Genomic DNA, 26,753 nt, shown 5'->3' with positions numbered 1-26,753 from the left:
GGAAAACATGCTGGGCACCAACCAGGTCTAGGCCGAGGTTCCACACCTTCTCGCCGAGGTGTGTTCCCAAGGGCCACATTTAAGGACAAGAGATCGGGGAACTCTGGGTTTCCCTCTGCTGATGAACATGGAGAACATGAGTGTGAAAACATGAAAAATATGAATGTTTGATCACAATCTGTTATCACAAATCTGGGATTTTCATGCTACGAGTTTGAAAACATGGACCTGGGTACCCGTACTTGGAAATCATGCAAGAACAAACACAAAACATGAGTCTAGGCAAAAAGCTTTCGGATCAAAACATGACTTTCTTGAAGAACACATGAATGTCATTTTCTCTTTCTAAAACCGAATTTCAAGATGATGCATGGCTTACAAATCATATCCGATCATGCAATGCAATAACATGAACATAAAGAACATCGTGAGCTGATCAAGAATCTAACCTTAGAACACGAATCTAACGGTTTGATCTCAAGGAATCAAGCTTGAAGACTTACTTTCTCACTCTAAAACTCCTTCTTCCTCCTAGAGTTTCTCTTTCTACAAGGCAAGGTTATGATACCAAATGATAGTTTTCTTTACCCGGTTCTGGGGTTAACCCTCTGCTGAGACACGTGGCGGTGACTGGTTGGATTTTCCCTGAAAAGGTGGCTAACAGACCAGACAAAGCATGGTGGAAGGGTGTTCAACAAGTAAAGCGGTATGGGCTCTCTGACGAGGCAATGACATCGGCTAATAACAAGGCGTATCTAACAAGCTACACGGAATGGCACTTCGGCAAGGGGTGACATCGGCTAACAAAAGGACTTCGGCAACTAAGGTGACAATGACCTCGGCTAGGAAGGACAACACTTGACTAAGCTGTGCCACATCTTGGCCTAGATGAGCCACACCTCGGTCTAGGTCATACCACTCCAGGACGAGATCACTTGGGTGCGAAGGTAACATCTCGGCTAATGCATTAAGGCAAGGATGGAGGTCAATAAGGGGTTCCAAGATACTTCTGGACTGAGGATGACCTCGGCTTGGAATGATCTAGGCATAACGTAACTTAGGCTTGGAATAACATCGGCTAACATAACTCAGGCAAGGCGTGACCTAAGTTTCACATTAAGGAAGAAACAAGACAAGCGCACAACACTTAGACAAATCATAAGGTTTCAAAACAAGGCATGGATTCCGCTCACTTAAGCGAAACAAGTCACAAACGTACACATGCAAGCTTAACAAGCCATAATCATACAGATGCTCATGAACATGACTAAGACATAAAATGTGGGTTCTTACAAGTAAATTCTCCGTAAATTACTCAGTAAATTCTCAGAAAATTCGCAGTAAATTACAATGTAAATTCTTAGTAAATTTTCGTTAAATTACTCAGTAAATTCTTAATATATTCTCAGTAAATTCCCAAAAAATTCTAAGTAAATTACTTTGTAAATTCTCAGTAATTACTCAGTAAATTCCCAGTAAATTCTCAGTAAAATTCTCAATAAATTCCAAGTAAATTCTCAGTAGATTTCTTGTAAATTGTAAGTAAATTCCCGGTAAATTCTCAGTAAATTAATCAGAAAACTCTAAGTAAATTACCCGTAAATTACTCAGTAAATTTTCAAAAAATTCTCCATAAATTGCTCAGTAAATTTCCATTAAATTCCTAGTAAATTGTCAGTAAATTCCCAGTAAATTCTAATTAAATTAGTCAGTAAATTCAGAGTAAATTACTCATCAAATTCCGAGTAAATTACTGAGTAAATTCCAGTAAATTCCTAGTAAATTCTCAGAAAATTACTCCGTAAATTAACAGTAAATTCTCAGTACATTACTCAGTAAATTCTCAGTAAATTTCCAGTAAATTACTTAGTAAATTCCCAATAAATTACTCAGTGAATTCCCAGTAAATTCGCATTCAATTCCCAATGAATTCTCAGTAAATTACTGTGTAAATTCTAAGAAATTTTTTCGTCAATTACTTAGTAAATTCCCAATAAATTCCCCGTAAATTACTTAGTAAATTCCCAGTAAATTACTCTGTAAATTCCAAGAACATTCTCAGTAAATTACTTAGTAAATTCCAAGTAAATTACTAAGTAAATTCATAGTAAATTCTACATAAATTACTCATTAAATTCAAAATATTTTTTCATTAAATTCTCAGCAAATTACTCAGTAAATTCCAAGTGAATTCTCATTAAATTACTCAGTAAATTTGCAGTAACTTACTCAGCAAATTCCCAGTAAATTCGCAGTAAAATACTTAGTAAATTCTCAGTAAATTACTTAGAAAATTCCCAATGAATTCTCAATAAATTCCGAGTAAATAACTCAGTAAATTCTCAGTAAATTCGCAGTAAATTACTCAGTATATTCCTAGTAAATTCTAAGTAAATTACATAGTAAATTCACAGTAAATTCTCAGCAAATTACTCAGTAAATTCTCAGTAAATTCTTAGTAAATTACTTAGTAAATTCCCAGTAAATTATCAGTAAATTAGTCAGAAAATTCTCAGTACATTCCCAGTAAATTCCCAGAAAAATTTCAGTAAATTCCTAATAAATTCTCAGTAGATTACTGAGTAAATTCCCTGTAAATTCTAAGTAAGTTACTCTGTAAATTCCCAGTAATTCTCAGTAAATTACTCAGTAAATTCCCAATAAATTCTCAATAAATTACTAAGTAAATTCGCAGTAAACTCTCAGAAAATTACTTAGAAAATTCCTAGTGAATTCTCAGTAAATTCGCAGTAAATTACTTAGTAAATTTCCAGTAAATTCTCAATAAATTACTTAGTAAATTTTCAGTGAATTCTTAGTACATTACTAAGTAAATTCCCATTAAATTCTCAGTAAATTACTCATTAAATTCTGCGTAAATTCTCAAAAAATTCATAGTAAATTCTCAGTAAAATTACTCCATAGATTCCCAATTAATTCTCAGTAAAATTCTGACTAAATTGCTAGTAATTTCTCAGTTAATTACTAAGTAAATTCCCTGTAAATTCTCAAAAAATTACTCAGAAAATTCCTAGGAAATTCCCATGAAATTCTTAGTAAATTCTAAGTAAATTACTCAAAAAATTCCTAGTAAATTCTCAAAAAATTACTCAATAAATTACTGAGTAAATTCTCAGTAAATTCCTAATAAATTCTCATTATATTACTCACTAAATTCCCTGTAAATTCTCAGTAAATAACTCAGTTAATTCGCCGTAAATTACTCAAAAAATTCCCAGTGAATTCTCAGTAAATTCCCAGTAAATTACTTAATAAATTCCCGGTAAATTCTAAGTAAATTCCGAGTAAATTCTCAGTAAATACACACTAAATTCTCAATAAATTACTGAGTAAATTCCTAGTAAATTTTCAGTAAATTACTCAGTAAATTCGAAGAACATTCTCAGTAAATTCCCAGTTAATTACTCTGTAAATTTCCAATAAAATCTCAGTCAATTTCTAACTAAATTCCTAGTAAATTATTGAGTAAATTTCGATAAATTCTCGGTAAATTACTGAGTAAGTTCCCAATATATTCTTAGTGAATTAATGAGTAAATTCCCAGTAAATTCCAGTAATTTTTCATTCAATTACTTAGAAAATTCCCAGTAAATTCTCAATAAATTACTCATAAAATTCTCAGTAAATTTTTAATAAATTACTAAGAAAATTTCGAGTAAATTCTCAAAAAATTACTTAGTAAATTCCCAGTAAATTACTCAATAAATTACTGAGTAAAATCCCAGTAAATTCTCAGTAAATTACACAGTAAATTACTGAGTAAAGTCCCAGTAAATTCTCAGTAAATTACTGAGTAAATTTTCAGTAAATTCCTAATAAATTCTCATTAAATTTTCGGTAAATTCTTAGTAAATTACAGAGTAAATTCCCAGTAAATTATCAGTAAATTACTCATTAAATTCTCAATAAATTCTATGTAAATTATTCAGCGAATTCCAAATAAATTCTTAGTAAATCCCTAGCAAATTCTCAGTAAATTACTGAGTAAATTCCCAGTAAATTTTCATAAATTACTTAGTAAGTTCCCAGCAAATTCTCAATAAATTACTCAATAAATTTCCAGTAAATTCTCTGAAAATTAGCAGTAAATTTTCAGTAAATTACTCTATAAATTCTGTGTAAATTATCAGTAATTTCCTAATAAATTCTCATTAAATTACTCAGTAAATTCTCAGTAAATAACTGTGTAAATTCCCTGTAAATTACTGAGTAAATTCCCTGTAAATTATAAGTGAATTACTTAGTAAATTCTAAGTAAATTCCGATTAAATTGCTTAGTGAATTTCCAGTAAATTCTCAGTAAATTACTGAGTAAATTCCGGGTAAATTCTTCGTAAATTACTTAGAAAATTCCCAGTAAATTCTCCATAAATTACTCAGTAAATTTTCAGAATATTCGCAGTAAATTCTCAGAATATTCACAGTAAATTCTCTGTAAATTACTCAGTAAATTACCAGTATATTCTCTGAAAATTCCAAGAAAATTCTAAATAAATTACGTAGTAAATTCTCAGTAAATTTCCAATAATTTCTCAGTAAATTCTAAATAATTCTCAATAAATTCGCTATAAATTCTCAGTAAATTCCCCGTAAATTCTTAGCAAATTACTCAAAAATTTCTCAGTAAATTATTCAATAAATTCCCTGTAAATTCTTAGTATATTACTCAGCAAATTCGCAGTAAATTCTCAGTAAACTACTCATTAAATTTCCACTAAATTCTCTGTTAATTCACAGTAAATTCTCATTAAATTACTCGGTAAATTCCCGGTAACTTACTCATTAAATTCTCAGTAAATTAAACAGTAAATTCCCCGTAAATTACTCAGAAAATTCCCTGTAAATTACTCAGTAAATTCCCAAAAAATTCCAAGTAAATTCTCAGTAAATCACTCAGTAAATTCCCTGTAAATTCAAAGTAAATTATATAATAAATTCTCAGTAAATTCTCAGTAAATTACTTAGTAAATTCCCAGTAAATTCTAAGTAAAGTACTTCGTAAATTCCCAGAAAATTCTAAGTAAAATTTTCAATAAATTCTCAGTAAATCACTCAGAAAATTCCCAATAAATTCCTAGAAAATTCCTTGTAAATTCAAAGTAAATTCTCTATAAATTACTGTGTAAATTCCAAGTAAATTCTCAGTAAATTATTCAGTAAATTCCTAGTAATTCTTAATAAATTACTTAGTAAATTACTCAGTAAATTCCCAGAAAATTCTCTGTAAATTACTCAGTAAATTCCCAGTAAATTCTCAGAGAATTCCTATTAAATTCTCAATAAATTACTAAGTAAATTTTCAGTAAATTACTCAGAAAATTCCTAGTGAATTCTCAGTAAATTACTGAGTAAATTCCCATTAAATTCTGAGTAAATTACTCAGTAAATTCTTAGAAAATTTTCAGCAAATTCTCAGTAAATTACCTAGTAAATTCCAAGTAAATTACTTCATAAATTCCCAATAAATTCTCAGTAAATTTCTAACTAAATTCCCAGTAAATTCCCTGTAAATTCCCAATAATTTCTCATTAAATTACTCAATAAATTCCCTCAAAATTCTCAGTAAATTACTCATAAAATTCTCAGTAAGTTCCCATGAAATTCTCAGAAAATTCTAAGTAAATTCTAAGTAGATTCTTTGTAAATTACTCAGAAAATTTTCAGTAAATTCTCAGAAAATTACTCAATTAATTCCCATTAAATTCTCAGTAAATTACTCAATAAATTCCCAGCAAATTCTCGATAACTTACTCAGTAAATTCTCGGCAAATTCCAAATAAATTCTCATTAAATACTCACTAAATTCACTATAAATTCTCAGTAAATTCTTCATAAATTCACAGTAAATTACTCATTAAATTTTCAGAAAATTCTCTATAAATTACTCACTAAATGTCAGTAAATTCCAAGTAAATTCTTAGTAAATTACTCAGTAAATTCTCATTAATTTACTGAGTAAATTACAAGTAAATTCTTAGAAAATTAGTTAGTAAATTCCCAGTAAATTACCTAGTAAATTCCAAATAAATTCTTATTAAATTCTTTGTAAATTCTATGTATATTGCTGAGAAAATTCTCACTAAATTCTGAGTAAATTACTCAACAAAATTCCCAGTAAATTCTCAAAAAATTCTCAGTAAATTCCATGTAAATTTTTAGTAAATTACTTTGAAAATTCTCAGTCAATTCTCAGTAAATTTCTCTGTAAATTTCCAGTAAATTCTTAGTAAATTACTTAGAAAATTACCAGTAAATTCTCAATAATTTCTCTGCAAATTCCCAGTAAATTCTAATTAAATTCTCAGTATATTACACCGTAAATTTCCAGTAAATTCTCAGTAAATTACTCAGTAAATTCTCAGTACATTACTGAATAAATTCCCAGTAAATTCTCAATAAATTTCTAGTAAATTACTCTGGAAATTCTCAGTAAATTACTAAATAAATTCTCATTAAATTACTAATTAAATTCCCAGCACATTTTCAGTAAATTGCTCAGTATATTCCCAATAAATTCTAAGTAAATTACTCCGTAAATTTTCAGTAAATTCTCAGTACATTCTCAATAAATTCCCAGAAAATTTTCAGTAAATTCTCAGTAAATTACTGAGTAAATTTCCAGTAAATTTGCTGTAAATTACTCAGAAAATTCCTAGTAAATTCTCAGTAAATTACTCAGTAAATTCCCAATAAATTTGTAACAACCCTCACCTTACTCTTGTCATACTTGCATACATTCTTGCATGGTCTTGCTTGTTATGATAATTTGAAAGTTTTGTCTTGCCTTGATTTGCTTAAAGTTGCTTGCATGAGTTTGTTCTTTGCTTAGTGTGTGTGGTCGAGGTCATCTTGAGCTTAGTCCGCCTTTGAACCCTTTGTACTTAGAACTATCTTGAGATCTTGATCAACCCCATCTTCACCTCGGGCACTCATTGCCGAGATGTTTTGCACTTGAACCTTGTCCGCAGGCAGGTATGGCCTAGGCCGAGATGTGGCACACCCCGGCCAAGGTGTGGCACAGCTTAGTCAAGTGTCGTCCTCCCTAGCCGATGTTCTGTTATCCTGTTGCTGGATCCTTGTTTTGAGCCGATGTCATCTTGTTGCCGATGTGTCTTACCCGAACTTGCTGCATACGCTTTGTCAGAGACTTGTCTTGTCTATCAATCACCTTTTTGGGGCTGAACCAACCCGATAACGCCACGTGTCCGAGCTGATTGTTAAGGCAGCCGGCAGACCCTAAAACAAATCATTTTCCTTGTCTCAAATCTTTGTTTTAGAGAGAGAAGCTCTAGAGAGGAGGAAGAAGAGTTCTTGAGTGAGAATAGTCTTCCAAGCTTGATCTTTGTGGCTTGAACCGTTAGATCCGAGTTTTGAGGTTAGAATCTTGATCTCCTTTGGTTGTTCTTGCTGAATATCTAGCTGCATTGCATGATCGGATCTGTTTTGCATGTCATGCATCGTTTTGAAGTTGGTTTTGGAAAGAGAAAATGGTTTTCCATGTGTTCTTGAAAAGGGTCTCACTTCGATCGAAAAGTTTAGAACGAAGACCATGTTTTGTGTTTGTTCTTGCATGACGTTCTTGAACGGGTACCCAGGTCCCTATTTTGAACTCTTGGCATGAAAACTCAGATCTTTATAACAAGTTGTGAACTTGCATCCATCTTTCAAATGATCATGTTCTTCATATTCTTCAAAGGAAACCCAGGTTTTTCCTGACTTTGTTTAACGGGACCTCGGCTTAGTCCTGGTCAGTACCCGGTGTGTTTTTATGAGCGGGAGCAGTGATTAAACTCCCAGCTTGTTTTGCTTTGTCTTTGACTTGGATCTGGCAAGAATGCCGAGATCATTTGCATGTATTTGGAGCTTGCTTTGAGAATGTGACTTGCCATGTGATTGTAGGTCCTTGATATTTGCTTGAGTCTACACCTGAAGAACTAGGTGAGTGGTATTATTGATAAAGCTATGTTATACTTGTTTTGATAAATCTTGCTTGCTTGTTTTGACAAAAGTATTTGATAGCATGAATAAATAGCTCTTGTTTGATGTGCCAAGTATACTCCTTGTTGATGCCATCTTTGAAAAGGATACGGTCCTTGTTAAATCGGGCTACGGGCCTAAGTAACACAAGTCCCTTGTGCTGGAGGACTCTAAACTTTCGCAGTACTAAGTATAAAAGGATATGGTCCTTGTTAAATCGGGCTACGGGCCTAAGTAACACAAGTCCCTTGTGCTGGAGGACTCTAAACTTTCGCGGTACCAAGTGCACAAGTCCCTTGTATTGGAGGACTCTAAACTTTCGCAATACTTTTGACTAAACGATTACGGATCGTACAGCTTTGATACTTGAATGATGAATACGATTCATCCCTTGCCTCGCCGATGTTATGATACTTGAATGATGAATACGGTTCATCCCTTGCCTCGCCGATGTTATGATACTTGAATGATGAATACGGTTCATCCCTTGCCTCGCCGATGTTATGATACTTGAATGATGAATACGGTTCATCCCTTGCCTCACCGATGTTATGATACTTGAATGATGAATACGGTTCATCCCTTGCCTCGCCGATGTTATGATACTTGAATGATGAATACGGTTCATCCCTTGTCTCGCCGATGTTATGATACTTGAATGATGAATACGGTTCATCCCTTGTCTCGCCGATGTTATGATACTTGATTGATGAATACGGTTCATCCCTTGCCTTGCAAAGTTTGATGTGTTTCGTTTTGAAGGACTCTGGCCTTATTCATGCAAACCTTTATTTTTAGTACCATTCACTGAGTTTTGTACTCACCCCTCTATATATATGTAGGTGATGAGCAGGACGGCGGCGACGCCTAGATCGTTTTGGATGCTTGTTTTGAATTCATGCTTATGTCGGCTTCACTTTGTATTTACGTCGGCAATGCCTGCTTTGCATGTCGGCAAATCTTGAAAATCATGCTTCTTGACTTGTATTAGCTGTATTTTGTATATGTCGGCTCGAGAAGCCTTTTGATCAAGATGTAACATGTAATTTTACCTTGTTGTATTTAAGTTGTAAAGTTAATTGGAATGTTTGACACTGCCTTAATCTACGCACAGCTCTTATGGACCACTTGTATTTGATTTATCGCTTCCGCATTTGTGAGCCCCCTATATCCATACTCTGATTGTGTTAAGTTTTGTAAGTTGGCCTTCGGTAATTACGGATTACTGGCCATCACGGCACCAAACTACTAGGGGCAGTTTGGGGTCGTGACAGAATGGTATCAGAGCACAAGTTCCTCGGTATACGCTATTCACACACTTTGAGTCCTGAAGAGCATAGGATCTCCCTTAGAGAGATGTTAGGGTTGCATCATGGTGTTTGCTATTCAAACAAGGTGTGCATTGTTCTGATATGCTTATTTGCTATTTGCCTATGTGGTTATTTGCTTAATTGTTTTAAAATCATACTTTGCACACTCATAGCATCATGAGGAGAGGTAGACCACCACTTGGCCGAGATCAGCCCGAAGATAGAATGGACAGATTGGAAAGATTAGTTGAAGGTTTGGCCCGCGAGTTGAGGCAAACCAGACAGCAGTTCGCTAGTGCTACGTCGACTCAGGCCGAGCAGACCAACGGCCGAAATGTAGCTTCACCTCCACCTCCTCCAGTGCCGCAGGTTCCCCCGCAACCAGCCTTGTATGGGGATGGGACGATAGCTTTGATCAGGGAGTTCAAGAAGATGAGACCACCGAGATTCTCCGGGGGTATAGAGCCGATGAAGGCTGAGGCATGGGTTTTGGAGATAGAAAAGTTGTTCGAGATCTTCCCTAGCACCGACGCTCAGAAAGTGACGTTGGCAGCATTCACATTAGATGATGACGCCCGCAGGTGGTGGATGATGGTTAGAGGGAGCAATCCAGATTTGACCTGGACCCGATTCTTAGAGTTGTTTTACAAGAAACATTTTCCCCTAAGTGTTCGAAACCGCAAGGCTACCGAATTTCATACTCTGACGCAAGGCAACAGAACAGTGGCGGAATATGACCGCGCTTTTACTGAATTGGTAAGGTTTGTACCTCACATGACCAACGATGAATATATGAAGGCCAGGAAGTTTGAGTGTGGGCTTCGTGGACCGATTCAAGACCGGGTCAACTTGCTTGATATGCCAACTTATGCTGAAGTATTGGACAAAGCCATTCAGGCCGAAGCTAATTTGAACCGATACCAGAGCTCGGGAGAAAACCAGCGAAAAAGGCAGAACTATGACAATCGCCGAGGACAGCTGGGCACCAAGAAGAGAACAAACATGGGCAGTACTAGTAACCTAAGGCAGGAAGGGAGTACTAAACCGATGTGTTCGGATTGTGGGAAACAGCATTTCGGGATCTGTCGACGAACGTCTGGAGCCTGTTATGAATGTGGCGAGGTGGGCCATTATGTGAGGGATTGCCCCAAGACAAAGGCTGATAACAACAAGAAAGGAGAGAATACCTCGGGTTCCGTTCAGAAGGGAAATGTTGGAAAAGGACAGATGAGACAGGGCAGAGTGTTTGCACTGGTACCAGGAGACACTCAGAATGCTGAGGCAGTGGTGTCAGGTATGTTACTAATTTGCTCCCAAGATGCCTATGTGTTGATTGACTCGGGTTCTACTCATTCGTTTATATCTACTAAGTTTGCCGAGAAAATTAATAGAGAACTAGAGCCCCTTGATTATGTGTTGTCTGTATCTACTCCATCTGGGAGATCTATGTTTGTTGCATCCATTTACAGAGCATGTGTTGTTGTGATTGAGAATGTTGAATTGCTAGTAGATCTAATGCCTCTAGACCTAGCTCATTTTGATATTATACTGGGAATGGACTGGTTAGTTGCAAACAATGCATCTATTAATTGTGTTTCGAAAAGTGTCACACTGAGACCCCCAAACCTAGCCGAGGTTATTTTCCAGGGTGAAGGGATAGTGCCCCCACCATACTTGATTTCGTCCATTAAGGCCTGTAAGTTGATTCAAAAAGGGTGTCGAGGCTACTTGTGTAGTGTACTGAGTGATCCGAATGGAAATGTTAGTTTAGCCGACATCCCAGTTGCTAACGATTTCCCCGACATCTTTCCAGACGAATTGCCTGGCCACTTGACCGATAGAGAAATAGAGTTTACTGTCGATATTATATCGGGAACGCAGCCGATCTCCAAACCACCTTATAGGATGGCCCCCGCTGAACTTAGAGAATTGAAACTGCAATTACAAGAGTTATTAGATAAGGGATTTATTAGGCCGAGCACTTCACCATGGGGAGCACCTGTTTTATTTGTTAAGAAGAAGGATGGCACACTCCGTCTTTGTATTGACTATAGAGAACTCAATAAAGTCACCATTAAGAACAAGTACCCGTTACCTAGAATTGATGATTTGCTTGATCAGTTACAAGGAGCACGAGTCTTTTCCAAGATCGACCTTAGGTCTGGTTACCATCAGCTTAAGGTTAAGGCCGAAGATGTTGAGAAAACTGCCTTTCGAACAAGATATGGCCACTACGAGTTTTTAGTAATGCCTTTTGGAGTAACCAATGCCCCTGCTGCATTTATGGATTTAATGAACAGAATCTTCAAACCATATTTAGATGAATTTGTAGTTGTCTTCATTGATGATATATTGATCTATTCCAAGAGTGATGTTGAACATGAAAACCATTTGAGACTTGCCTTACAGATTTTGAGAGAACGGAAATTGTATGCGAAGTTTAACAAGTGTGAGTTTTGGCTTTCTACCATCTCATTTTTGGGTCATATGATTAATGAAGAGGGTATTTCAGTAGATCCTAGCAAAGTTGAAGCCGTAGTAAATTGGCCGAGGCCGACTAATGTGTCCGAGATTCGTAGTTTTCTGGGTTTGGCAGGTTATTACAGAAAGTTTGTGAAAGATTTCTCAAGGATTGCAATCCCATTAACGCAACTGACGAAGAAGGGAACACTGTATGAATGGACTAAAGATCGGGAGTCAGCCTTCCAGGAACTGAAGACGAGGTTAATTACAGCACCAGTACTTGTACTACCATCAGGTAACGAAGAATTCCATGTTTATAGTGATGCATCGCATAAGGGTTTGGGTTGTGTACTAATGCAAAAAGGTAAAGTTATAGCTTATGCATCTCGTCAGTTGAAACCTCATGAGAAAAACTATCCTACCCATGACTTAGAACTGGCGGCCGTGGTATTTGCTTTAAAGATTTGGCGTCACTATTTGTATGGAGCTACTTGTCGGGTTTTTACAGATCATAAGAGCTTAAAGTATCTATTCACTCAGAAGGAATTGAATTTGAGACAGAGACGGTGGCTTGAGTTGTTGAAAGACTATGATATGCAAATTCAATATCACCCCGGGAAAGCTAACAGTGTAGCCGACGCTTTGAGCAGGAAGTCAGATGGAAATTTGGCGTGTTTAACCGTGATGTCAGCGGAGCCGACTATTGTTGACGAGGTAAAGACAAGTCAGAGGAAAGATAACTTCCTCAAGAAAATAGCCGAGGAGATTGACACAAGGCCGAGACCAGGGTATACCATCGAAAACCAAGTACTCAAGTTTGAAGGAAGGTTATGTGTGGCCGACATCCCAGAGCTGAAGAAAAAGATTTTGCAGGAAGCTCATGGTTCTAAGTTTGCTGTCCATCCAGGGAACACCAAAATGTATCAAGATGTGAAGCAGACCTTCTGGTGGCCAAATATGAAGAGGGAAATAGCCGAATTCGTGTCCCAGTGTTTACATTGCCAGCAAGTGAAAGCAGAACATCAAAGACCAGCAGGACTTATTCAACCTTTGCCGATTCCTGAGTGGAAATGGGAGCACATCTCCATGGATTTTGTGACTGGTTTGCCGAAAACACCTAAGGGTATGGATTCAATTTGGGTTGTTGTGGATAGGTTAACTAAGTCAGCACACTTTCTACCCGTTAAGACTACCTTCAACGCCAACCAACTTGCTTTGCTATATGTGAACGAGATTGTCAGACTTCATGGAGTGCCGATGTCAATTGTTTCAGACCGAGATCCTAAATTTGTTTCTAGATTTTGGCAGAGTCTTCAGAGAGCTTTTGGAGCCGAGCTGAGATTTAGTACGGCCTTTCATCCCCAGACAGATGGGCAGACAGAGAGAACCATTCAGACGCTTGAAGATATGCTTAGACTTTGTGTGTTGGACTTCCAAGGAAGTTGGGGTACACATTTGCCCTTAGTAGAATTCGCTTACAATAACAGTTATCAAGCTAGCATTGGCATGGCGCCGTATGAAGCCTTGTATGGAAGAAAATGTAGGTCGCCGATATGTTGGACCGAAGTCGGGGACAGAACTTTGCTTGGTCCCGAATTGATTCAAGTGACAACAGAAAAGATTAAACTTATCCAACAGAGGATTAGAACTGCCCAGAGCCGACAAAAGAGCTACGCCGATCAGAGAAGGAATGAGATAGAGTTCGAAGTGGGGAATCATGTATTCCTGAAAGTCTCACCAATGAAAGGAGTTTCCAGATTTGGAAAGAAAGGTAAGTTAGCACCCCGCTATATTGGGCCATTTGAAATTCTTGAGAGAATTAATTCCGTTGCCTACAGACTTGCTTTGCCGCCAGATTTGAGCCAAGTCCACAATGTGTTTCATGTTTCGATGTTGAGGAAGTACATCCGAGATCCACTGCATATAATTGATCATCCCGAGATCACAGTTAATGAAGATTTGGGCTACGAGGAGAAGCCAATGAAGATTGTTGACAGACAAGTGAGACAATTGAGGAACAGATCGATACCGATGGTAAAGGTCGAGTGGAAGGAGCATTATGGCACAGAAGCCACGTGGGAAAAGGAAGAGGATATGAGAATCCGTTATCCGGAGTTGTTTTCTGAGCAAGGTAATCTAAGTTTGGGGACCAAACTTCCTTAAGGGGGGTAGGATGTAACAACCCTCACCTTACTCTTGTCATACTTGCATACATTCTTGCATGGTCTTGCTTGTTATGATAATTTGAAAGTTTTGTCTTGCCTTGATTTGCTTAAAGTTGCTTGCATGAGTTTGTTCTTTGCTTAGTGTGTGTGGTCGAGGTCATCTTGAGCTTAGTCCGCCTTTGAACCCTTTGTACTTAGAACTATCTTGAGATCTTGATCAACCCCATCTTCACCTCGGGCACTCATTGCCGAGATGTTTTGCACTTGAACCTTGTCCGCAGGCAGGTATGGCCTAGGCCGAGATGTGGCACACCCCGGCCAAGGTGTGGCACAGCTTAGTCAAGTGTCGTCCTCCCTAGCCGATGTTCTGTTATCCTGTTGCTGGATCCTTGTTTTGAGCCGATGTCATCTTGTTGCCGATGTGTCTTACCCGAACTTGCTGCATACGCTTTGTCAGAGACTTGTCTTGTCTATCAATCACCTTTTTGGGGCTGAACCAACCCGATAACGCCACGTGTCCGAGCTGATTGTTAAGGCAGCCGGCAGACCCTAAAACAAATCATTTTCCTTGTCTCAAATCTTTGTTTTAGAGAGAGAAGCTCTAGAGAGGAGGAAGAAGAGTTCTTGAGTGAGAATAGTCTTCCAAGCTTGATCTTTGTGGCTTGAACCGTTAGATCCGAGTTTTGAGGTTAGAATCTTGATCTCCTTTGGTTGTTCTTGCTGAATATCTAGCTGCATTGCATGATCGGATCTGTTTTGCATGTCATGCATCGTTTTGAAGTTGGTTTTGGAAAGAGAAAATGGTTTTCCATGTGTTCTTGAAAAGGGTCTCACTTCGATCGAAAAGTTTAGAACGAAGACCATGTTTTGTGTTTGTTCTTGCATGACTTTCTTGAACGGGTACCCAGGTCCCTATTTTGAACTCTTGGCATGAAAACTCAGATCTTTATAACAAGTTGTGAACTTGCATCCATCTTTCAAATGATCATGTTCTTCATATTCTTCAAAGGAAACCCAGGTTTTTCCTGACTTTGTTTAACGGGACCTCGGCTTAGTCCTGGTCAGTACCCGGTGTGTTTTTATGAGCGGGAGCAGTGATTAAACTCCCAGCTTGTTTTGCTTTGTCTTTGACTTGGATCTGGCAAGAATGCCGAGATCATTTGCATGTATTTGGAGCTTGCTTTGAGAATGTGACTTGCCATGTGATTGTAGGTCCTTGATATTTGCTTGAGTCTACACCTGAAGAACTAGGTGAGTGGTATTATTGATAAAGCTATGTTATACTTGTTTTGATAAATCTTGCTTGCTTGTTTTGACAAAAGTATTTGATAGCATGAATAAATAGCTCTTGTTTGATGTGCCAAGTATACTCCTTGTTGATGCCATCTTTGAAAAGGATACGGTCCTTGTTAAATCGGGCTACGGGCCTAAGTAACACAAGTCCCTTGTGCTGGAGGACTCTAAACTTTCGCAGTACTAAGTATAAAAGGATATGGTCCTTGTTAAATCGGGCTACGGGCCTAAGTAACACAAGTCCCTTGTGCTGGAGGACTCTAAACTTTCGCGGTACCAAGTGCACAAGTCCCTTGTATTGGAGGACTCTAAACTTTCGCAATACTTTTGACTAAACGATTACGGATCGTACAGCTTTGATACTTGAATGATGAATACGGTTCATCCCTTGCCTCGCCGATGTTATGATACTTGAATGATGAATACGGTTCATCCCTTGCCTCGCCGATGTTATGATACTTGAATGATGAATACGGTTCATCCCTTGCCTCGCCGATGTTATGATACTTGAATGATGAATACGGTTCATCCCTTGCCTCCCCGATGTTATGATACTTGAATGATGAATACGGTTCATCCCTTGCCTCGCCGATGTTATGATACTTGAATGATGAATACGGTTCATCCCTTGTCTCGCCGATGTTATGATACTTGAATGATGAATACGGTTCATCCCTTGTCTCGCCGATGTTATGATACTTGATTGATGAATACGGTTCATCCCTTGCCTTGCAAAGTTTGATGTGTTTCGTTTTGAAGGACTCTGGCCTTATTCATGCAAACCTTTATTTTTAGTACCATTCACTGAGTTTTGTACTCACCCCTATATATATATGTAGGTGATGAGCAGGACGGCGGCGACGCCTAGATCGTTTTGGATGCTTGTTTTGAATTCATGCTTATGTCGGCTTCACTTTGTATTTACGTCGGCAATGCCTGCTTTGCATGTCGGCAAATCTTGAAAATCATGCTTCTTGACTTGTATTAGCTGTATTTTGTATATGTCGGCTCGAGAAGCCTTTTGATCAAGATGTAACATGTAATTTTACCTTGTTGTATTTAAGTTGTAAAGTTAATTGGAATGTTTGACACTGCCTTAATCTACGCACAGCTCTTATGGACCACTTGTATTTGATTTATCGCTTCCGCATTTGTGAGCCCCCTATATCCATACTCTGATTGTGTTAAGTTTTGTAAGTTGGCCTTCGGTAATTACGGATTACTGGCCATCACGGCACCAAACTACTAGGGGCAGTTTGGGGTCGTGACAAAATTACTCTGTCAATTCCCAGTAAATTCTCAGTAAATTCCCAGTAAATAGCTGAGTAAATTCCCAGTAAATTCTTAGTAAATTACTCAGTAAATTCCCTATAAATTCTTAATAAATTACTAAGTAAATTCTCAGTATATTCTCTTAAATTCCAATAAAGTGCTCAGTAAATTATTTACTAAATTCCCAATAAATTCTCAGTAAATTACTCAGCAAATTTCCTGTAAATTTCCAATAAATTACTTAGTAAATTCCAGGTAAATTCTCAGAAAATTCTGTGTAAATTACTCCGTAAATTATCAGTATATTACTCAGTGAATTCTCATAAAATTGCTCAGTAAATTCTCAGGAAATTTTCAGTCAATTCCCATTAAATTACACAGTAAATTCCCAAAAAAATTTCAATAAATTCCCATTAAATTACTAAGCAATATCCTAGTAAATTCTTAGTAAATTACTTAGTAAATTCTCAGTAAATTCCCAGAAATTTGTGAGTAAATTACTCAGAAAATTCGAAGTGAATTCTCAGTAAATTCAAAGTAAATTACTCAGTAAATTGCCAACAAATTCTCAGTAAATTACTCATTAAATTTCAGTAAATTCCTGACTAAATTACCAATAAATTCTCAGTGCATTACTTAGTAAATTTCCAATAAATTCTCAGAAAATTTTCAGAAAATTTTGAGTAAACTACTCAGTAAATTCCCTATAAATTCTCAATAAATTACTCCGTTAATTCCCAGTAAATTCTCCGAAAATTTCTAAGTAAATTCTCAGTAAATTACTGAGTAAATTCTCAGTAAATTCCCTGTAAATTTTAATTAAATTCCCAGAAAATTCTCAGAAAATTACCTAGAAAATTCTCAACAAATTACTCAGTAAATTCCCCGTAAATTCTCAGTAAATTACTCATTTAATTCAAAGTAAATTCTCAATAAATTACTTAGTAAATTCCCAGTAAATTGCACAGTAAATTTCCAGTAAATTTTCATTAAATGCTTAGTAAATTTCCAGTAAATTCTTAGTTAAATCTCAGTAAATTACTTAGTAAATTCTCAGTAAATTACTCAGTAAATTCCCAGTAAATTACTCCATAAATTCCCAATAAATTCTTAGTAAATTACTGAGTAAATTCCCAGCAAATTACTCAGTAAATTACCAGTAAATTCAGAGTAAATTCTCAGTAAATTACTAAGTAAATTCCTAGTAAATTCTCAGAAAATTCCCAGTATATTCTCAGTAAATTCCTAAAAAAATTTCAGCAAATTCTCAATAAATTACTGAGTAAATTCACGGTAAATTCTCAGTAAATTCCTAGTAAATTACCTAGGAAATTCCTAGTAAATTCTCAGTAAATTACTGAGTAAATTGCTAGTAAAATCTCTGTAAATTACTAAATAAATTCCCAGTAAATTCACAATAAATTACTCTGTAAATTCTCAGTAAATTACTCAGTAAATTCCCAGGAAATTTTTGGTAAGTTCTTTGCACTTCCCAGTAAATTACTCAATAAATTCTTAGTATATTCTCAGTAAATTCTTAGTAAATTCCATATAAATTCTATGTAAATTACAAAGTAAATTCCCAGTAAATTCTCCATAAATTACATAGTAAATTCCCAGTGAATTGCTACTAATTTTCCAATAAATTCCCAGCAAATTCCCAGTAAATTCTAAATAAATTACTCCGTAAATTCCAGTAAATTTTCAATAAATTCTCAGTAAATTAATTGTAAATTCTCAATAAATTACTCAGTAAATTCCCCGTAAATTCTAAGTAAATTACTTAGTAAATTCCCAGTAAATTCTCCATAAATTACTGAGCAAATTCGCAGTAAATTACTCAGTACATTCCCTGTAAATTACTCAGTGAATTCCTAGTAAATTCTTTGTAACTTACTTAGTAAATTTCCAGTAAATTCTTAGTAAATTTCTGATCAAATTCCATGTAAATTCTCAGTAATTTACTCAGTAAATTCCCAGTACATTCTCAGTAAATTCTCAACAAATTACTGTGTAAATTCCTAGTAAATTACTCAGTAAATTCCCAGTAAATTCTTAGTAAATTACTCCATAAATCCCCAGTAATTTCTAATTAAATTTCTGAGTAAATTCTAAATAAATTCTCAGAAAAATACTGGGTAAATTCCCAGTAAATTTTCAATAAAATCCCTGTAAATTATCTTTAAATTCTCAGTAAATTCCCTGTAAATTTCCTTTAAATTATCATTAAATTGTCAGTAAATTCTCATTAAATTACGTAGTAAATTCTTAGTAAATTACTTAATAAATTCTCAGGTAAATTCTCAGTAAATTCCCAGCAAATTCTAAGTGATATACTGAGTAAATTATCCGTAAATCCTCAGTAAATTACTTAGTAAAATTCCAGTAAATTTTCGTTAAGTTACTCATTAAATTTCTAGTCAATTCCAAGTAAATTACTCAGCAAATTCGAAGGAGATTCTCAGTAAATTCCCAGCAAATTCTCAGTGAATTACTGACTAAATTCCAAGTAAATTCTCAGTAAATTCTGAGTAAATTTCGAGTAAACTACTCAGCAAATTCTCAGTAAATTTTCACTAAATTACTCATTAAATTTCCAGTAACTTCCAAATAAATTAATCAGTAAATTCCCAGTAAATTACTCAGAAAATTCTCAATAAATTCTTAGTAAATTACTCAGTAAATTCCCAATAAATTCTTATTAAATTCAAAGTAAATTCTCATTAAATTACTTAGTAAATCCCCAATAAATTCTCTGTAAATTACACAAAAAATTCACTGTAATTTCTCAGTAAATTTCCAGAAAATTCTCAGCAAATTCCCAGTAAATTCTCTTTAAATTCCCAGTGAATTCTCATTAAATTACTCATGAAATTCCCAGCAAATTCTCAGTAAATTACTCAGTAAATTCCAAGTAAATTACTCAGAAAATTTTCAAAAAAATCTCAAAAAATTCCCGGTAAATTTTCAGTAAATTTCCAGTAAATTCTTCAGTAACTTCCGAGTAAAATCTCAGTAAATTACTTAGTAAATTCCCAGTACATTCTCAGTAAATTACTCAGGAAATTCCAATTAAATTCTTAGTAAATTCCAAGCAAATTCTCAGCAAATTACTGATTAAATTCCAAGTAAATTCTCAATAAATAACTGAGTAAATTTCAAGTAAATTCTTAACAAATTACTGAGTAAATTCCTATTAAATTCTCAAAAAAATCACATTAAATTTTCTGTAAAATACTCAGTAAATTCCCAGTAAATTCTTAGTAAACTAATTCGAAAATTCCCAGTAAATTCTCAGAAAATTCCCATTAAATTCCCAACAAATTCTCAGTAAATTCCCAGTGAATTCTCACTAAATTAATCATTAAATTTCCAGTAAATTACTTAGTAAATTCCTAGTAAATTCTCAGTAAATTCCCAGAAAATTCTCAGTAAATTCCTAGTAAATTCTCAGTAAATTACTCAGTAAATTCCCAGTAAATTACTTAGTAGCTATCCAGAAAATTCTCAGTAAATTACTTATAGTAAAATTCCCAGTATATTCCTAGTAAATTCTCAGTAAATTCCAAGGAAAATTTTCAGTAAATTACTCAGAAAATTCATAGTAAATTACTCAATAAATTCTCAGTATAATACTCTGGAAATTCCCAGTATATTTTCCGTAAATTATTTAGTAAGTTCCTACTAAATTCTCAGCAAGTTCCCAATAAATTCTCATTAAATTACTCAGTAAATTCCTTATAAATTCTCAATAATTTCCCAGTAAATTCTCAGTAAATTGGTAAGAAAATTCGTAGTGAATTCTCAGTAAATTACACAGTAAATTCCTAATAAATTCTAAGTAAGTTACTCAGTAAATTCCCAGCAAATTCTCAGTAAATTACTCCGTAAATTTCGGGTAAATTCTCAGTGAAGTCCCAGTAAATTCTCAAAAAATTCTCAGTAAATTCTTAATAATTTCTCAGAAAATTAACATCAAATTTTAAGTAAATTACTCAGTAAATTCTTAGTAAATTCTCAGTAAATTACTTAGTAACTTCCCAGTAAATTCTCAGTAAATTACTCAGTAACTTCTCGGTAAATTTTCTGTAAATTACTTAGTAAATTCCAAATATATTCCCAGTAAATTACCAAGTAAGTTCCCAGTAAATTCTCAGTAAATTCTGAGTAAATTCCCAGCAAATTACTCAGAAAATTCTGAATGAATTATCAGTAAATTACTCAGTAAATTCCCATTAAATTCCCAATAATTTACTGAGTAAATTCCTAATAGATTTCAAATAAATTCTCAGAAAATTACTGATTAAATTCCGAGTAAATTCTCAACAAATTACTGAGTAAATTTTCAGTAAATTCTTAGAAAATTCGCAGTAAATTACTCAGTAAATTCCCAGTAAATTCATAGTAAGTTACTTCATAAATTTCCAGTAAATTCTCAATAAATTACTGAGTAAATTCCCAGTAAATTCTCATTAAATTACTCTGCAAATTCCCTGTAAATTCTCAATAATTAGCTAGTAAATTTTCAGCAAATTCAAAGTAAATTACTCAATAAATTCCCAGTAAATAACTCACTAAATTCCAAGTAAATTCTCGGCAAATTACTGATTAAATTCTCACTAATTTCTCACCAAATTACTGAGTAAATTCCCAGTAAATTATCAAAAAATTTCCAGTAAATTCTCAATAAATTACTCAGTAAAATCCCAGTAAATTCTTAGTAAATTACTCTGTAAATTCCCATTAAATTCTAAGTAAACTTCTGATCTAATTCCAAGTAAATTCTAAGTAAATTACTTAGTAAATTCTCAGTAAATTCGCATTAAATTCTCATTAAAACACTCATTAAATTACCAGTAAATTACTCAGAAAATTCTCAGTAAATCCTCAGTAAATTGCCCGTAAAAATTAAATAAATTACTCCGCAAATTCTCAATAAATTCTCAGTAAATTAATCAGTAAATTCCCATGAAATTCTAAGTATACTCCTAGTAAATTTGCAGTAAATTACTGATTAAATTCACAATAAATTCTCAGCAAATAGCTGAGTAAATTCCCAGTAAATTCACAAAAAAATGCAAGTAAATTCCCGGTAAATTCTTAGTAAATTACTCCATAAATTCCAAGTAAATTATCAGTAAATTTTTGAGTAAATTCCCAATAAATTCTCAGTAAATTACTGGTAAATACCCAGTAAATTCTCATTAAATTACTACTAAAGTCCCAGTAAATTCTCAGTAAATTACTCAGAAAATTCCCAGTCAATTCTAAGTAAATTCCCAGTAAATTTCTTAGTAAATTACTCAATAAATTCCTAAGAAATTCTCAGTAAATTTCAAGCAAATTCTCAGTAAATTACTCAGTGAATTCCTAATAAAATCTCAGAAAATTCCGAGTAAACTCTAGTAAATTATTCAATAAATTCAAAGTAAATTCCCAGTAATTTCTCATTAAATTACTCATTACATTCCCAGTAAATTCCAAATAAATTAATCAGTAAATTCTAAGTAAATTACTCAGTAAATTCCTAGTAAATTCTCATTAAATTACACAGTAAATTCTGAGTAAATTCTCAGTAAATTTCTTAGTAAATTGCTAGCAAATTTCCAGTAAATTACTGAGTAAATTCCTTGTAAATTCTCAGTAAATTACTCAGTAAATTCCTAGTATATTCTCATTAAAATCCCAATAAATTCTCATTCAATTGCTCAGTTAATTCCCAGTACATTACTCAGAAAATTTCGAGTAAATTTTCAGTAAATTCCAAGTAAATTCCTAGTAAATTCCTAGTAAATTCTTAGTAAATTACTCAGGAAATTCTCATTAAATTTCCAGTAAATTCTCATTCAATTGCTCGGTAAATTCTCCGTAAATTACTAAGAAAATTCCCAGAAAACTCCCATTAAATTCTCAGTAAATTACCAATAAATTTCCAGTAAATTCTCAGTGAATTACTAAGTAAATTCTCAGTAAATTCGCAATGAGTTCTCATTAAATTACTCATTAAATTGCTAGTAAATACTCAGTAAATTACTTAATAAATTCCAGTAAATTCTCAGCAAATTACGCATTAAATTCCCCGTAAATTACTCAGTAGCTTCCAAAAAAGTCTCAGTAAATTACTCAGTATATTTCCAGTATATTCCTAGTAAATTACTCAGTAGATTCTCAGAAAATTCCTAGTAAATTCCCAGTAAATTATTGTGTAAATTATAAATAAATTCTCAGTAAATCACTTACTAAATTCCCTATAAATTTCGAGTAAATTACTCAGTAAATTCTCAATAAATTACTGATTAAATTACCAGTAAATTCTAAGCAAAATACTGAGTAAATTCCCATTAAATTTTCAAAAAATTCCAAGTAAATTCCCAGTAAATTTCTAAGCAAATTCTCATTAAATTATGTATAAAATTTCCAGTAAATTCTATGTAAATTCCAAGAAAATTACTCAGTAAACTCCCAAAAAATTACTCAGTAAATTACTAAATAAATTCTAAGGAAATTGCAAGTAAATTCTCAGTATATTACTCAGTAAATTCACAGTAAATTCTCAGTATATTACTCAGTATATTCTCAGTAAATTACTTAGAATATTTCCAGTAAATGCTTCGTAAATTACACAGTAAATTCCCATTAAATTCTCAGAAAACTACCGTAAATTCTCAGTAAATTCCCGGTGAACTCTCATTAAATTCCAAGTAAATTCTCCGTAAATTACTCAGTAAATTCCCAGTAAATTCTAATTAAATTACTTAATAAATTCCCAGTAAATTGTCAATAAATTACTAAGTAATTTTCCAGTAAATTACTCAGATACTTCCCAGTAGATTTTTCGTAAATTACGCAGTAAATTCTGAGCAAATTACTGAGTAAATTTCCAGTAAATTCTCAGAAAATTCCAAGTAAATTATTCAGTAAATTTCCAGTACTGTAACAACCCACATTTTTGGCCAAGTCATGTTTGCATGCATTTATATGTTTTGCCATGTTAAGATTGCTGTAACAACCCATATTCGTGTCAATAGTCATATCCAAGTTCATTTACATAGTTTGTCTTGCTAAGTTGCATCCATGAATCTTGTCTTGCTTTGTGTTCATGTGATTTGTCTAAGTGTTATGTGCCTGTTTTGTTCCTTCCTTGGTGCCTCAAGCCTAAGTTATGTTTAGCCGAAGTTATGCCAAGCCTAGGTTACGTTACGCCTAGATCATTCCAAGCCGCGGTCGTCTTCAGTCTAGAAGTATCTTGGAACCCCTTCGTTTGACCTCCACCTTCGCCCTGACATATTGGCCGAGATGGCATTACTTAGGCCGAGGTGTGAATCACCAAGGCCGAGATATGTATCATCTAGGCCGAGATGTTACCTCTGCACCTGAGTGATCTTGTCTTGGAGTGGTATGACCTAGACCGAGGTGTGGCACATCTAGGCCAAGGTGTGGCACAGCTTAGTCAAGTGTTGTCCTTCCTAGCCGAGGTCATTGTCACCTTAGTTGCCGAAGCCTTGTCCTTAGCCGATGTCACCCCTTGCCGGAGTGCTTTGTCGAGTAGCTTGTTAGATATGCTTTGTCATAGTGTTGTCTTGTCAACCTATCACCTTTTTGAAGAGAACCAATCAGCCGCTGCCACGCGTCCGAGCTGAGAGTTAAGTCAGCCAATAGAGAGAGAAACCCATCATTTTTTCCTATACTTGTTTTGAAGAGAAGAGAGAGAAGCTCTAGAAGAGGGAGAAGAGTTCTTGAGGGAGAGTAGACTTCCAAGCTTGATCCCTAGAGATCGAACCGTTAGATCCGTGTTCTAAGGTTAGATTCTTGATCTACCCATGTTGTTCTTTATGTTTATGTTATTGCATCGCATGATTGAATACGATTTGTAAGCCATGCATTGCTTTGAAGTTCGATTTTAGAAAGAGAAAATAGCATTCATGTGTTCCTCAAGAAAAGTCATGTTTTGATCCGAAAGTTCATGCCATGATTCATGTTTTTGTGTTTGTTTTCATATGATTTTCAAATATGGGTACCCAGGTCCATGTTTTCGAACTCATAGCATGAAATCCCAGATTTTTGTAATAAAGAAGTTAGGATTTTGGCATTCATGTTCTTCATGTTCTTCATGCTCATGTTCTTCCTGTTCTTCACGGGTGGAAACCCGGATCTCCAGACCTCACTTCCCGAAGTGTAGTCGCCGAGATCACTCTTACCTAGAACTCACACTTAGGCCAAGCATCGTATCTCACCTTGGCCTATCTTGCATGATCACTTACGCCTTTAGTGTCTTGTGCGCACCTTGGCATGCAGCCGCACGCCGAAGCCTAGGTAGCCACACCTCGGCCAGGAGGTGTGGGACCTCGGCAAAGACCTGGTTGGTACCCAGCATGTCTCCCTGACATGTAAAACAGTGTTTTGACTTCCAGCATGTTTTCCCGAGATCATTTGCATGCATGTGAGACTTGTTTTGAGAAGTGCATTCAGTATGCTTTGTCATGCGTTTGTAGGACTTGGACCTTTGCCTTGACCCCGACATCCCAAGAATTAATGTGAGTGGTATTTTTAATAAAGTTATGTTCTTAAGATTTTGATGAATCTTTGCCTTGTTTTGATAAAAGTATTTTGTTAAGCATGAATGATATCCATATTTTATGTATCAAGTATAAGCTTTGTTTTGAATGGCAATGTATCAAGTAAGCTTTGTTTTGACGACATTTTCGGAAAGTCCCTCGTGCTGGAGGACTCTAAACTTTCGCAGCACCCTTGATTTGTACCCAAGTGTTAAAGGGCTACGGGCTCTTGTAACATAGGTCCCTTGTGCTGGAGAACTCTAAACTTGCGCAGCACCCAAGTGTTAAAGGGCTACGGGCTCTTGTAACATAGGTCCCTTGTGCTGGAGGACTCTAAACTTGCGCAGCACCTAAGTGTTAAAGGGCTACGGGCTCTTGTAACATAGGTCCCTTGTGCTGGAGGACTCTAAACTTGCGCAGCACCCAAGTGTAAAAGGGCTACGGGCCTTCTTACTTGGTCTTGTTTTACCACTGGCGGTTTACCACGTGGGTCTTGTAAGTAAGTATGTAAGTTTTGAAGGACCAAGGTTATGCCGAGGTTATGTTATAAGATTTGACGTATGTAAGTAAGTTTTGTAAGATCAAGTTTGATGAACAAGATTTATCTCATGTTTTGTACAAGCTATGATATGTATGGTTTTGACAAGGATATACTATGTATTGTTTTGAAAAGACCTCGGGAATCATTCATTTAACCCCTTTATTACTTATACCATTCACTGAGTATCCAAGCTCACCATCCCTATGTATATATGTAGGTAACAAGTAAGAAGTCAGCTACGCCGAGATGTGTGTTTTGTGTGCATGTTATGTCGGCTGTTAGGATGTCGGCAATCCCGAAGATTATGTTCCATGTTTTGTAGCCCAGGTGTTTTTGTTTATGTCGGCAATTTCGAAGCTTATGTATTTTGAACATGTCGGCTTGAGAAGACTTTTTCCAAGATGTAATATGTATTTTTGTACTTCATTTCTATTTGTATTCAAGTTGTAAAGCTATGTAAAGATGTATGCCATTTCATTTGACTTATGCACTGCTCTTATGGACCACTTGTATTTAAGATTATTGCTTCCGCGCTTGTGAGCCCCCTATATCTATACTCTGTTGGTGTGTGAATTTTGTACGTTGGCCTTCGGTAATCCCGGATTACAGGCCATCACGGCACCAAACTACTAGGGGCGGTTTGGGGTCGTGACAAGTACATTCTCAGTAAATTACTCAGTAAATTGTCAGTAAATTACGCAGTAAATTACGCAGTAAATTCCTAGTAAATTCTTAGTAAATTGTTAGAAAATTCTCAGTAAATTCTCAGTAAATTACTAAGTAAATTCCCAGAAAATTCTCAGTAAATTACTCAGAAAGTTTCTAGAAAATTACTCCCTAATTTCCCAGCAAATTCTCAGTAAATTACTCCGAAAATTTCCAGGAAATTCTCAATACGTAAATTACCCAGTAAATTGTCAGTAAATTCTCAGTAAATTACTGAATAAATTCCCAGTAAATTCTCAGCAAATTATTTATAAATTCCCTGTAAATTCTCAGTAAATTACGAGAAATTTTTTTAGTAAATTACACAGTAAATTTTCCATAAATTCTAAGTAAATTACAAGTAAATTCCCACTAAATTCTCAATAAATTACTCAGTAAATTCCCAGTAAATTCTCAGTAAATTACTCAGTAAGTTCTCAGTAAGTTTCCA

This window comes from Camellia sinensis, chromosome 7 (genome assembly GCF_055761805.1).
Source record: "Camellia sinensis isolate YWXY chromosome 7, ASM5576180v1, whole genome shotgun sequence".
NCBI classification, from domain to species: domain Eukaryota; kingdom Viridiplantae; phylum Streptophyta; class Magnoliopsida; order Ericales; family Theaceae; genus Camellia; species Camellia sinensis.
The sequence above is the reverse complement of the archived record's forward strand: the minus strand, read 5'-3'. Positions refer to the sequence as shown.